Source organism: Triticum urartu, chromosome 2A (assembly GCF_056163025.1).
Source record: "Triticum urartu cultivar PI428250 chromosome 2A, HENAU_Tu73, whole genome shotgun sequence".
Classification (NCBI taxonomy): domain Eukaryota; kingdom Viridiplantae; phylum Streptophyta; class Magnoliopsida; order Poales; family Poaceae; genus Triticum; species Triticum urartu.
In genome coordinates, this window is record NC_141874.1 from 92,424,496 (window position 1) to 92,436,244 (window position 11,749).

Consider the following 11,749-nt stretch of genomic DNA (forward strand, 5'->3'; position numbering starts at 1 on the left):
AGGACCAAGTATAGCGACACAACACCAACAAAGCATTGCCCCCACGTGCAGGCAAGCACGCACCAGTCGTTGGTTGTCAATATTTTTGATCACTGGTTAGACGGTATTTTAAATAGGTTCAAAACACTATTGAGGGTGAGAGCGTATGCCTTACTATGGTCGCTTTGGCTATGTAGAAATGATTTTGTTTTTAATGACAAAAATGTTTCTCCTCTGCAGGCTATTTTTCGTTGTACGCACTCGCTTCATATGTGGTTTATACTACAATGAGTAGAGGTCCAATCGTTGTTCAATGCGGTGTGTACACAGTTGAAGCAGGTGGCTACGGAGGTTTTTACCCAATATGGGTGGCGGCATAACCTCCGGATCGTCCATCTCACCTTTCGACATAGGCACAATGTCGGTCTATAGGACTTTACTATTGCCGATTTGTCGGTTTTGTTTTCTTCTGGTTGTCAGACTTTTGATGTCCGGCTGTGTGCATCCTAATTATGCAGAGGTCGGGTGTTGCTCGATCATAATACTTTGTATCCACTTGATGCTACATTTTGAGTACATAAAATCACGCTTTATCAAAAATATTATTGCCCAGACAAAATTGTGGAGCACGTCATCATATACCCCCGATACTGAGCGTGGTGCGCAAGATGATGTTGCTGGAGGAGCCTAGCGCGATAAGCAGGACATGCCGACAAGTTTTTTTTGGAGACATGGAAACCCCACACATCCATGATGAACCCATCATGGCTTACGACGGCTATGAGTTTCCATAGGTCGACCTTAACGCCCCTAGGGCTTCGAGGTTCGCTGTCGTCGAACACGAAGAACAAAGAAGAAGAAAACAAAGGGGAGATGTGAATAAAAACTAAAAGTTGCTAGATGTGTTTGACGATTGTGTATTCTTTTAAACGGTTGTCACCTCTTCTCTATACATAAGTCAGATAGAGTTTACGTGAGTGCCTGACTTAATAGGGATGATCGACTACTCATATCAATAAGGATTTTTTTCTTTTCCGGGGAGGGTGGGGGGTCCGTTTGGAAAGAACTCCAAAATTAAGTGTGCTCATCTTGGACCAATTTTGGGATGGTTGACCGACTGGGAAGTTGGTCTCAGGTGCGCACGAGTGGGGACAAAGAACACCAAAAAGACTAGTGTTGATTTATGAGGCCACTCTAAATCCCGCCATGAGTAACGACCAGTAACCGACGAGTGTGTGCCCGGGGATTACAAATTGGTATCAGAGCCGACCCTCACGATTACACGGATATTTGTGGGTCAGGTACGCGGTCATGTTGTGCATGTCGTTTGTGGCTCGTCGTGACACACGACATGGCACATGTGTTGGACTGGATGCGTAGACGTGTGCCAAGAGGGAACATTCCCATGGGCCAACGAGGACGTGGTTCCTCTTAGTAGGGGTGTACGTGAGAGCCTAGATTAATAGTGATGATAGACTACTCATATCAATAAGGAATTCCTTATTTTCTAGGAGACCATTCGAAAAGAACTTTAAAATTAAGCGTGCTCAGTTTGGAGCAATTATAGGATGAATGACTGACTGGCAAGTTGGTCTCAGGTGCACACGAATAAGAATAGATCGCGCCAAAAGTAACGACCAGTAACCGGCGAATGTGTCTGAAACGTTATAAGTTGGTATAAAGGTATTTTTGCCCTCATACGAGCATGTATACGACCAGGTGCGGCCGTATCGTATGTTGTTGTGCGTTCTGACAGACAATGCCCAGCGTTACCCTCTCATACAAGCGTGCCTACAAGCGCGACGCACACCGTCTTTTGCTCTGGAGGTATATTTGTCGTCGGGGTGGACACGGCATACGAGCGCATGTACGAGCACGATACGCCGTCGTTCACTCTGTGAAGTTTCATTCGTGGGCGTCAGTTGATACGATCGCACGTACGAGTGCGAGTGTTTGTACGATTGGCCGTCTTTCGCTCTGGACTTTCTGGTGCTTGTGGCCACGAGCTCACATGAGCGCTCCTACGATCATGGCGTTCGTATGCTACGCCGTCTTTTCTTCTGGAGCTACAGAGCTGCATGGACACTTTTGTACTTCCTCCTCACATTAGGAACATAGTATATTTGAAGTAAAAATAAGAGAAAATATGCAACAAAATACAGGCTACCGACATGCTATAAATTTCAACGAAAATATGACAAAACCAACTCAAATAGCAACTACTTGAAAATGAAAGTGCCAACACAATAGACGCGATACACAAAGCTAACAAAGACACATACGGACTTCCGGGTTACTTCCCTGTGATTTTTTATAGCCCTATACCTAGTCTTCGGTGCTTCGTATGGTCATCCATCCGGATCCCAAGTGACCGGGGTTTGGAGCACCACGTAGCAGAGTCTGGTCGGAGTCGTACTTGCTTATGGTGCATCGGCATCATGTAGGTAAATTCATACTCACTCTTTGACAAGTGTGGATGCATCGAGCTAAGTGGAGATCGATGTGTGAAAGGTTAGTTGTTGCAACTTCATAATAATTTTATAATCAAGAGGAAGAGGAGCTACACGTAGACCATAACCTTCATCATTCCATCCTTCATCTGCGTGTTCCTCTAGCTCATCATTGTGCAAATATTCTTTTTCTTGTGGCTCGATGATATTTTCTTCATGTTCCTGCATAAGTTATATTCTTGTGAAATATTGGCTTGGAAGATGGTGTCCATCTGCGTCTTATAATCCTTGTACAAAGGATTCTCATAAAAATTATTATCTACACAGAAGTCATAAACTCTCTCCAACAAGCCCCTCATACTTAAGTCACTGATGTATATTCTTCGGGAAACCTGCTGACCCACATTAAAAGCTAAAAAGATCTAAGCACTAATAGCATCTCCTCAATGACTTCAACATCATCATAAGGGTAGTCACCACGGTTATATGATCTCACAACTGGGTGTGGGGGATCTCTGCAGTAAAAACTCATGTGGCGAAGGAATTTGCACTGTATGCAACCATTAGGGATTAAAGATTAAACCAGCCACAATATTCAAAACATAAAATTGCTCACCTGTCTCAATACCTTTGTTGGAATGCTGTTATTCTTCATATACCCTTCCTCTTCCAAGGGCTCGTTTTATCACAACATTATGTCCCCTGTTGACATCTCAAAGCAAGGCATATTTTTTGTATTTTTGGGTTAAGGGAAAAACAGTAAGATAAATAGCAACAAACAATATAAATTATGTGCGAGCGGGTAAGTAATAACCAAGCGCTATGCTCCCCGACAACGGCGCCAGAAAATGCCTGACGACCTGTAAGTGCGGATGGTTGTTGTAGCACTTTTGTGATAAGTGAAGTGTCGAACCCACAGTAAGTGGCAAGAAAGGCACCACAAACCCCACAACTACGATGTCGCTTAATGCAGTCATGTACGCACCCAAACTAGAGTTCGGAAATAGTCTACTCTATCGGTTGCTAGGGAAATGGAATAAAGGGTTTTACTATACTAGGAACATGAAGGTAAAAACAGGAATAAAAAGAGACTAGGTTAGTTGAGACAGTGCTTGAGCAGTAAAGTGTTCTCTAGGACTCTGGAGTCATCACTACAAATATGACCCGCGCAACAAGTGCGGAGCTAACGCTCTTATCCTCTATCCATCTTTCATATGCATAAGTGAGCAGTTCCCGGTAAAGAACATATTCTACTCTAACGTAGACTTCATGCTGCATACGCCACCAACTGTAGCTTCCCCAAGAAGGTTATCACATATGGTCAATTAAGGGTTTCCCCGTGGATGCAGCCATATGTGGATTTACCTATTACTCCCCTATCAATTGCAAAGACTCGGAATTGAGGCTTTTACTCACACCTAAAATTACCTCAGCATCCTAACCCGTGCAACAATAATAGTTCCTCCATGGGCAATCATGGTGATAATGCGAGCGAGGACTCCTCTCAACACTCGTGAAGAATGCTAACTTGAACATGTATAAAAGCATACCGGATCGCTTGGGAATAAGCAGTCTACTTATAAAAGAGGTTCATCTGTATCCTTGAGAACAAATACAACTACTCAAACATAAGTGAGAGGATCAAGTTACAAGCCGACATAGAGCCGGTGAAGGAGAAGGCATGGTGGTGATGATGATGACGGCGACGGCGATGGTGGTGATGATGCGGTGGAGATGGCACCCAGCACGAAGGCAAATGCTCATGATCGTGGAGCCTCCTCTTCTTCCCCTTGGTCTCGTCCCTTCCTATATGGTGGTGGATGGAGCATCAATGGAGATGGAGTTGGATGTGTTGTTGATGAATGAGATGTGCTCGAGGAAGCTAGGGTATGGAGGTGTATATATAAGGTGCCTCCTCGGTCTCCTCCGTTGATGGAACGCATCTGAGGGCTCTAGATGAGCCTTATCTTCTCCCAAACCCTTCCTTATCATTCAAGGATCTCGTGGGAACAAATGAAATCGACGAAGAATCTCGTCTAAAAGGGAAACTTTCGGAGCTGTGTGCATTCCATATGACCATGCATGGTTGTATGGTATGTCGTCTTTCATTTTGTCCATCTCCGGCAAAACTGGCTGCCATTTCTTCATACGGACTCCGATTTCGAAGATCTTGGCCTCATTGGATTCACGAGAGCGGTGCCGGCCCATTTCTAGTTTTAGACCGTGATTTGGAGAACTTTTGAAAAAAAATCACTTTTTCTGCCTTCCGAGACGCTAAATCTGATATTGTAAGTCCTTCGTATTGAGCCCATCCTTGGTATTCATCGTGCTTGGTCATAGGTTGCTCCAAAACACATGTAGATACAAGGAAACAAAGAAAAATCATAAAAACCAAATAAAACACTAAATGTGCAATGCTTATAAGTAATAGTGCAAAAACCGATAATTATGCATAATGGACAAGTAGCATGCCACGCAGGCACCGTCTATGGCTATAAATGAAAGTTGCACCGTATTTGCACCGCGAGACAAGTTTGAGCATCAGTTTCATGTATTTTTTAACTTTAGGCACCACCATATTGTGCAACTTGATGCATCACCGGTGTATTTGCCTCTTTTTTAACGGAAGCGGCGGTTAGGTCCCCATAGTGGCCCATCAACGGCAGCCGCCCAGGCAGATCTGGCGCCGCATGGCCCCGTGCTGCAGTGCCTTTTTATTTTTCTTTTTTTGTTTTCTGCTAGGACCCAAAAGGAAATGCAATTCATAAAAGGACCCTGAACAGAAGAACGTTCGTACCTCTTCAACTCTAAACTCCGATCATAGTGACTCCAAAGACCACTTTATCCATTTCAGGAGCCCATTCCAATGGTGACACTTTCATGATGATGTCACATGTTGAAAATGACACCTTTCGTCTAGAGGCTTTTCCAGAGAAGGAATTTCCGACAAATCTTTCCACCTATTCTCGAGGATCCTTCTACCCTAAGGCAAGCCAACCATCTAGCCTATACACAAAAACATTGCTTCTAGGCATTCTTGGATGTTGCATCTATGATCGTGTATATGTATGTGTGTATGTGCTTGCATGTGTGATGCATATGCCTTCCTAGATATGCCATTTGCATGCTTACTAACATTTGTAGGTACTATACAACATAGATTGGTGACTAAAATTTTCCAACAAATGAACTTGTAAACAAGATCATTGATGAAATAAAGCTGCAGTCCTTCCCCGGTCACTGGCCTCGTCTCCCCGCACAATACTATACTGACTGAAGCAATGGAGAAGGTCGCAGTTCTGGTAGTTAGTTGCTTTACATACTTTGACCCCTGGCTTGCCAGTTAGATATTATTGTACCAAGCCCTATATATGAAACATCGCACAGATATCCAGTCTAAAGGTCTATTACGACAACATTATATAAACAGTCATGTAATAGTTCTGTCAACCATAGAACCTATTTTTCTTAGCATTTATGCTCGATGAACTCACTCTCGCACTTTGTTATCCTGGGCTAGCCTATGCAAGTGTCGTCAAGGGGTGCGACATTGTTTTTACAATACATGGAGTATCTTGCCACAAAAGTAGGCAAGTGTGCAATGTATAAATAGTGTGGAAGTACATTTAAAATATAACCACTAGTAGAAAACAGGGCTTTGGTTCGGGCCTGGCCAGTCCATTAGTCCCGGTTCAGTCACGAACCGGGACCCATGGGGGCATACGTCCCGGTTCGTGAGACCAGGGGGCCGGCCGGAGCCTCGTGGGCATTGGTCCTTGTTTGGACCCATTTGTCCCGGTTCTAGGCACGAACCGGGACCAATGGGCCTCACTCCCGGCCCACATACATTGGTCCCGGTTCGTGGCTCGAACCGGGACAGAAGGTGGAGCTTTAGTCCCGGTTCTAGTTAAAAACTGGGACAAATGAGTTGCCTATATATACCCCCTCGCCGCAGCAGAGCACTCCATAGTGCTCTATTTTTTCTGGCCGGTGAGGGGAGGCCATTTGGGTGCTCTAGCTCACCTCCTATGCACATGAGGTGTTCGATGAAATGCCCGAGACACACTAGTTAAGCTTTCTCCTCTCGAAGCTTGACCTCCAAGCTCCATTTTCCCCAAGATTTGCATAGGTTTAGCGATCCGTCACGTCCCGTCCCCGTCTTCACCACCGTCGATCGCCTGCGCCGATCTCGTCGCCGGCACCATCATGGTGAGCCTCTTGTTCTTATCTTCTTTCTGAAAGAAAAAATATTCTTACTTTAGATAGATAGTTGTCTAATTTTCTTACTTCTATTATTGCTTGTTATTATATAGTGCGATGGTTTTGGTATCTGCCCCCATCGGCCCTCGTCCTGGCTATGATTCGGATGTGGTATATATATTATCTTTTTATAACTATTTTGTTCATTTATTGTTTATGACAATTATACCGACCAATGTGACATAGATTTTATTTATGTAGGAGGTAGCTGAACCGGAAATTCCAACCAACCCTATTGTCGAGAGGTTAAATTTAGTTGAAGAAGAAAACAATTACTTGAAGGAAAAAATAAAAAAAATTGAGGAGGAGAAGATGATATTGGAGTTGCATGTTGCAGATGTCGTCGATGATCACAAGATCAAGATGGATGCAATGCGGTTGAAGATGAGAACGATTAGAAAATATGGCATTCATACCGAGGCTTGGTATCATTATGTCGTTGGATCAAGTGTTACCTTGGTTGTGATTATGATCACATTTGTTGTTGCATTGAAAGATTTTACATAGTTGCAATGTATGGTTTAAGTAGATGCTCTGGAGAGCTATATGTTGTTTAGTTTGAACTATGTATGTACTTTGGTTTTAATGTGATGATGAACTACTATTAATTTGGTCATTTATCTATCCATGTGAACCTGTAATGGTTTTTGACACACATAATTATATATAATACAGGAAGATGAATCGGCAATGGATGTACGGTGACATACACAAATAATTATGTTTCTCGAAGTGACTGAGGCAAACAAGTAGAATGGTTGCATGAAAAATAACAAATGAACTCAGAAAGGGTTGAAAATTGATGATGTGGCTTTGAATGGTGCATTTTGAACACACAAAAAGTCTGGAGTTCAAATAAGTTCAAAAAAATAAAATCCCTTTGTAACAGATGAGTTTTCGTCTGAAACCCTGATACTTCGAAAGAGATTGTCTATTTTCTACATGAAGTGCACCTAGTTTTTACCGTAACCCTCTCTACTTTTTAGCACATGCTATGTGGGTGAAATGATGATACCATGCCAATTTTCAACCTTTTCAGAGTTCATTTGAAATGATTTTGAATTTCAGGGTCTTATAGCTCAAAAAAATCAATTAAAATATTCTGTTATGATCAACTAAAACAAAACTATAATATTCTTTAGTAGCAAAAAGAAAATCAACTAAAAAACTTTAATAAAACTCTAATAGCAAAAGGAATAAACTAAAAAGCTTTTATAAACCTCTAGTATTTTTATACTAAAATTATATAAAATTTATGTAACTAAAATTATCAAAGTATTTTCTGTTCAAAACATGAAAAGCAGAAAGAAACAAAATAAACTTTAATAAACAAGTAGAAACAAAATAAAATAAAATAAAAATTAATAAAATAAAAAAGTAGAAACAAAAATAAAATAAAATAAAAAAGTCTTTAATAGAATAAATAAGTAGAAACAAAATAAACTTTAATAAAGTAAAATAAATAAAGTTTAATAAAATAAATAAAGATAGCAACAGTAAGTATTTTGTTGTAAATAGAAACAAAATAAAATAAATAAAGCAACAAAGAAAATAAAAAACTCTTTAATAAAATAAATAAGTAGAAACAAAATAAACTTTAATAAAGTAAAATAAATAAACTTTAATAAAATAAATAAAAATAGCAATAATTAGTATTTTGTTGTAAGTAGAAACAAAACAAAATAAATAAAGCAACAAAGAAAATAGAAAAGTGCCACCTACTCGGCCACCACGGCGTGAATATGACTAGAAACCTAACCATGAGCCAGGATTCAGACCCACAGGAGGCCCAGTAGGCCCACAGACACATAGTCACAGATTAGGCCCGAAAAGTCTGCAGTTGAGAGGAGCTCGAGAGGGTGAGCGCAACAACGCTTATAAACCACTCTCGAGCCCTCTCAACTAGCAAGGTGGGACTAAACTTTTGGCCGCGGCGCGGACAGCAATAGGCCTTTGGTCCTGGTTGGTGCGGCCAACCGGGACTAAAGGGGTGCATTGGTACCAGTTCGTGGCTCCAACCGGAACCAATGCCCCCCTTTAGTCCCGGTTGGTGCGACCAACCGGGACCAAAGGCCTGTGCTTCCCGCCCTTTGGGATGCTGAAAAGAGACCTTTGGTTCCGGTTGGTGGCACCAACCGGAACTAAAGGGGTGCATTGATCCCGGTTGGTGCTATGAACCGGGACCAATGCTCTGGGTGTATAAGGCAACACTTTGGAAAATTTCAGCAGTTCCTCCCTGACGCCGACCTCTGCCCTGCTCCTCATTGCCGTCGCCTGCGCCCGTCGTCTCCATCTGCGCGCCACCCCGACGCCGTGCGCGCGCCCCCGTCGCCGCCCGCGCCCCACGCCACCCCGACGCCGTCGCCGCGCGCCACCCCGCGCCGTCCCGACACCGTCGCCACCCCGCGTCGCCCCGACGCCGTCGCGCCACTCATCGCGCCCCTGCTCGCCCTACGCCGCTCGCCGCGCACCCCTGCCCGCCCCTATGTGAGCACCGCGCCCCTGCCGGCCCCACCGCCGCCGCCGCCGTGCTTTTTTAGTTATATTTGCTAAATTTTTACATGTTTTTAGATTAGATGTTTTTACATGTTTTTAGATTTTCCTATATGTATGTATTTTCTAGATATATGTATTTTTTGATGTATGTTCATGTATGTATGTATGTATTTTTTACATGTTTTTTGTATGTATGTATGTATTTTTTCAATTGTAATATGCATGATGTTTTAAAAATACATATATGCAAAAGTTAGATTTTTAGAAAAGTTTTATCTATATATGTTTTCTGATTTAGTATATTTTAGTTTAGTTTCATTTTTAGAAAAGTTTTATATATTTAGGAAGAAGGAAGAGAAGGAAGAAGGAAGAAGAAGAAAAAGTTTTATATATGCAAAAGTTACATTTTTAGAAAAGTTTTATATATCTAGCTAGGAAAGGAAGAAGAATAAAAAGAAGGAGAGGAAAAAGGAAAATAAAAAGAGGAAGAAAGGAGAAGAAGAGGAGAGGAAGAACAGAAGAAATAAATAAAAAAGAGGAAAAAGAAGAAAAAGAAGAGGAGAAGAAGAAAAAATAGAATATTTTCTTCTTTTTTTCTTTGATATTCTCCTCTTTTTATTTCTTCTTCATCTTCTTATTTTTTATCGGGTATGTCGTTGTCGATATACCCCCTCCCGATAACTTCAACATGAGGGGGGGGGGGTCGATATACCCCCTCCCCAATAACATTTTTTCCCATGTATGTATGTCGTCGTTGTCGATATAACCCCCTCCCAGATAACTTCGACATGAGGGGCGGTCGATATATATAACCCCTCTCGACCGTGATAACTTATACCACGGGAGCACCCCCGGCCCTCTCGCTCGACCAAAACTCTCGAGGACACCCAAACCCTAGAAAAAAGCGATGTCGGTCTCCTACCCCCTCCCACCGCGCCCCTACCCGACAAACTCTCTCGAGGCCACCCAAATTTACCACGTTAAAAGAGCGTTGTCGTCGAGGCCACCCCAAACCCTTGAAGCATTGCCGAGGCCACCCCAAACCCTTTAAGCATTGCCGAGGCCACCCCAAACCCTGGAGAAGCGTCGAGGCCACTAATATGATTCCTTGTTGTGATTAGCTAGCTAGTTCTATGTTTGCCACTAATATATCCATCTGTCATGTTTGAATAATAATTTCCATGTTAATATTTGCAGAAACTATGGAGCACCCCCGAGACGAAGCAACATAAGCAGTGTTGGGGGACATAATCGCAGCCGGAAGTGATGCAGTCTTGTCATTTCTCAACGACACTGATGGTCTGGAAGGATAGGGTGAAGAAGCAGGCTACGGTGATCGAACAATGGAGGAGGAAGGACATGATTATGATGGCTCCGGTGACCGAATGCCGGTGGAAGAAGGACATCGTGATGACGGCTCCGGTGACCGAACGGAGTCCGGCCAAGTATATATATTAATTAAGCATGTGCTGACTATAGCTAATTGAAGCATTAATTGTTTTTGGTATGTACACATATTAATTAATAACTCTTGTCTTTCTTCTTTTTTATAGCCCTCCGGATCGAGCACAACTTCGGTAAAGAGACGAGGCCCGAAGAAAAAGTTGTGCTCGGATGAAAGGTTTGAGATCAAAGCAATCGCGCGCGATGGCCAACCGATTGAACCCATCCGAACAAAGGAAGCATTTGCTGCTTAGTGTGGGGTTCTTGTTAGGGACAAGATCCCGGTCAGCATCCACCAATGGTATAAGCTGGCTAAAGAAGACCCTGAGGTGTCTTATGTCAACGATATGCAGAAAGATGATCTTTGGACAACGCTGAAGGCAAATTTCACCCTACCGCCAGAGGAGGATCCGGAGAAGCCAGTTAAAGAGCAATTGATCAAGTCTCATGCTCTTAAGAAGATGGCAGAACTATTCAGGAGGTGGAAGAATGAGCTAAAAACAACGTTTGTCGATAAAGAAGAGACACCAGAATTCACCGGCCAGTATGAGAAGATCAGAGATCACTGGGACGAATTTGTGGCCCACAAGACATCGGACAAGAGTAAGAAGATGTCAGCGACAAACAAGATAAATGATGCATAGAAGAAGCTTCACCATCACATGGGGTCAGGTGGCTACCTCAAAGCCCGGCCGTTGTGGGCCAAGGCTGAGAATGACCTGGTTGATAAAGGGGTCGAACCAGAGACATTGAACTGGCCGGACCGTTTCCGGACTTGGTTCTTCGGGGTTGGCGGAACCTTGGACCCTGTATCAGGGAAGTGCCATTGGACGAACGAGCAACTGCGAATACCCATCACAAAGCTTCGGCAGTATATCGATGCAGCGCAGCAAGGGACGTTCATTCCAGACAGAGAGAACGACGAGCTCACAATGGCTCTCGGGAATCCTGAGCACCCTGGACGGACACGAGGCACGTCAGGCTCCATTCCATGGAAGGCTGGGTTTTCGGACGCAGGCGGTTACAAATGCCAGGAGAGGAGGAAGAAAGTGGAGCAAATCCAACAGCAGGCACTGCACGCAAGGGTACAAGCGATAGAGGAACGAGAAGTAGATCGCAAC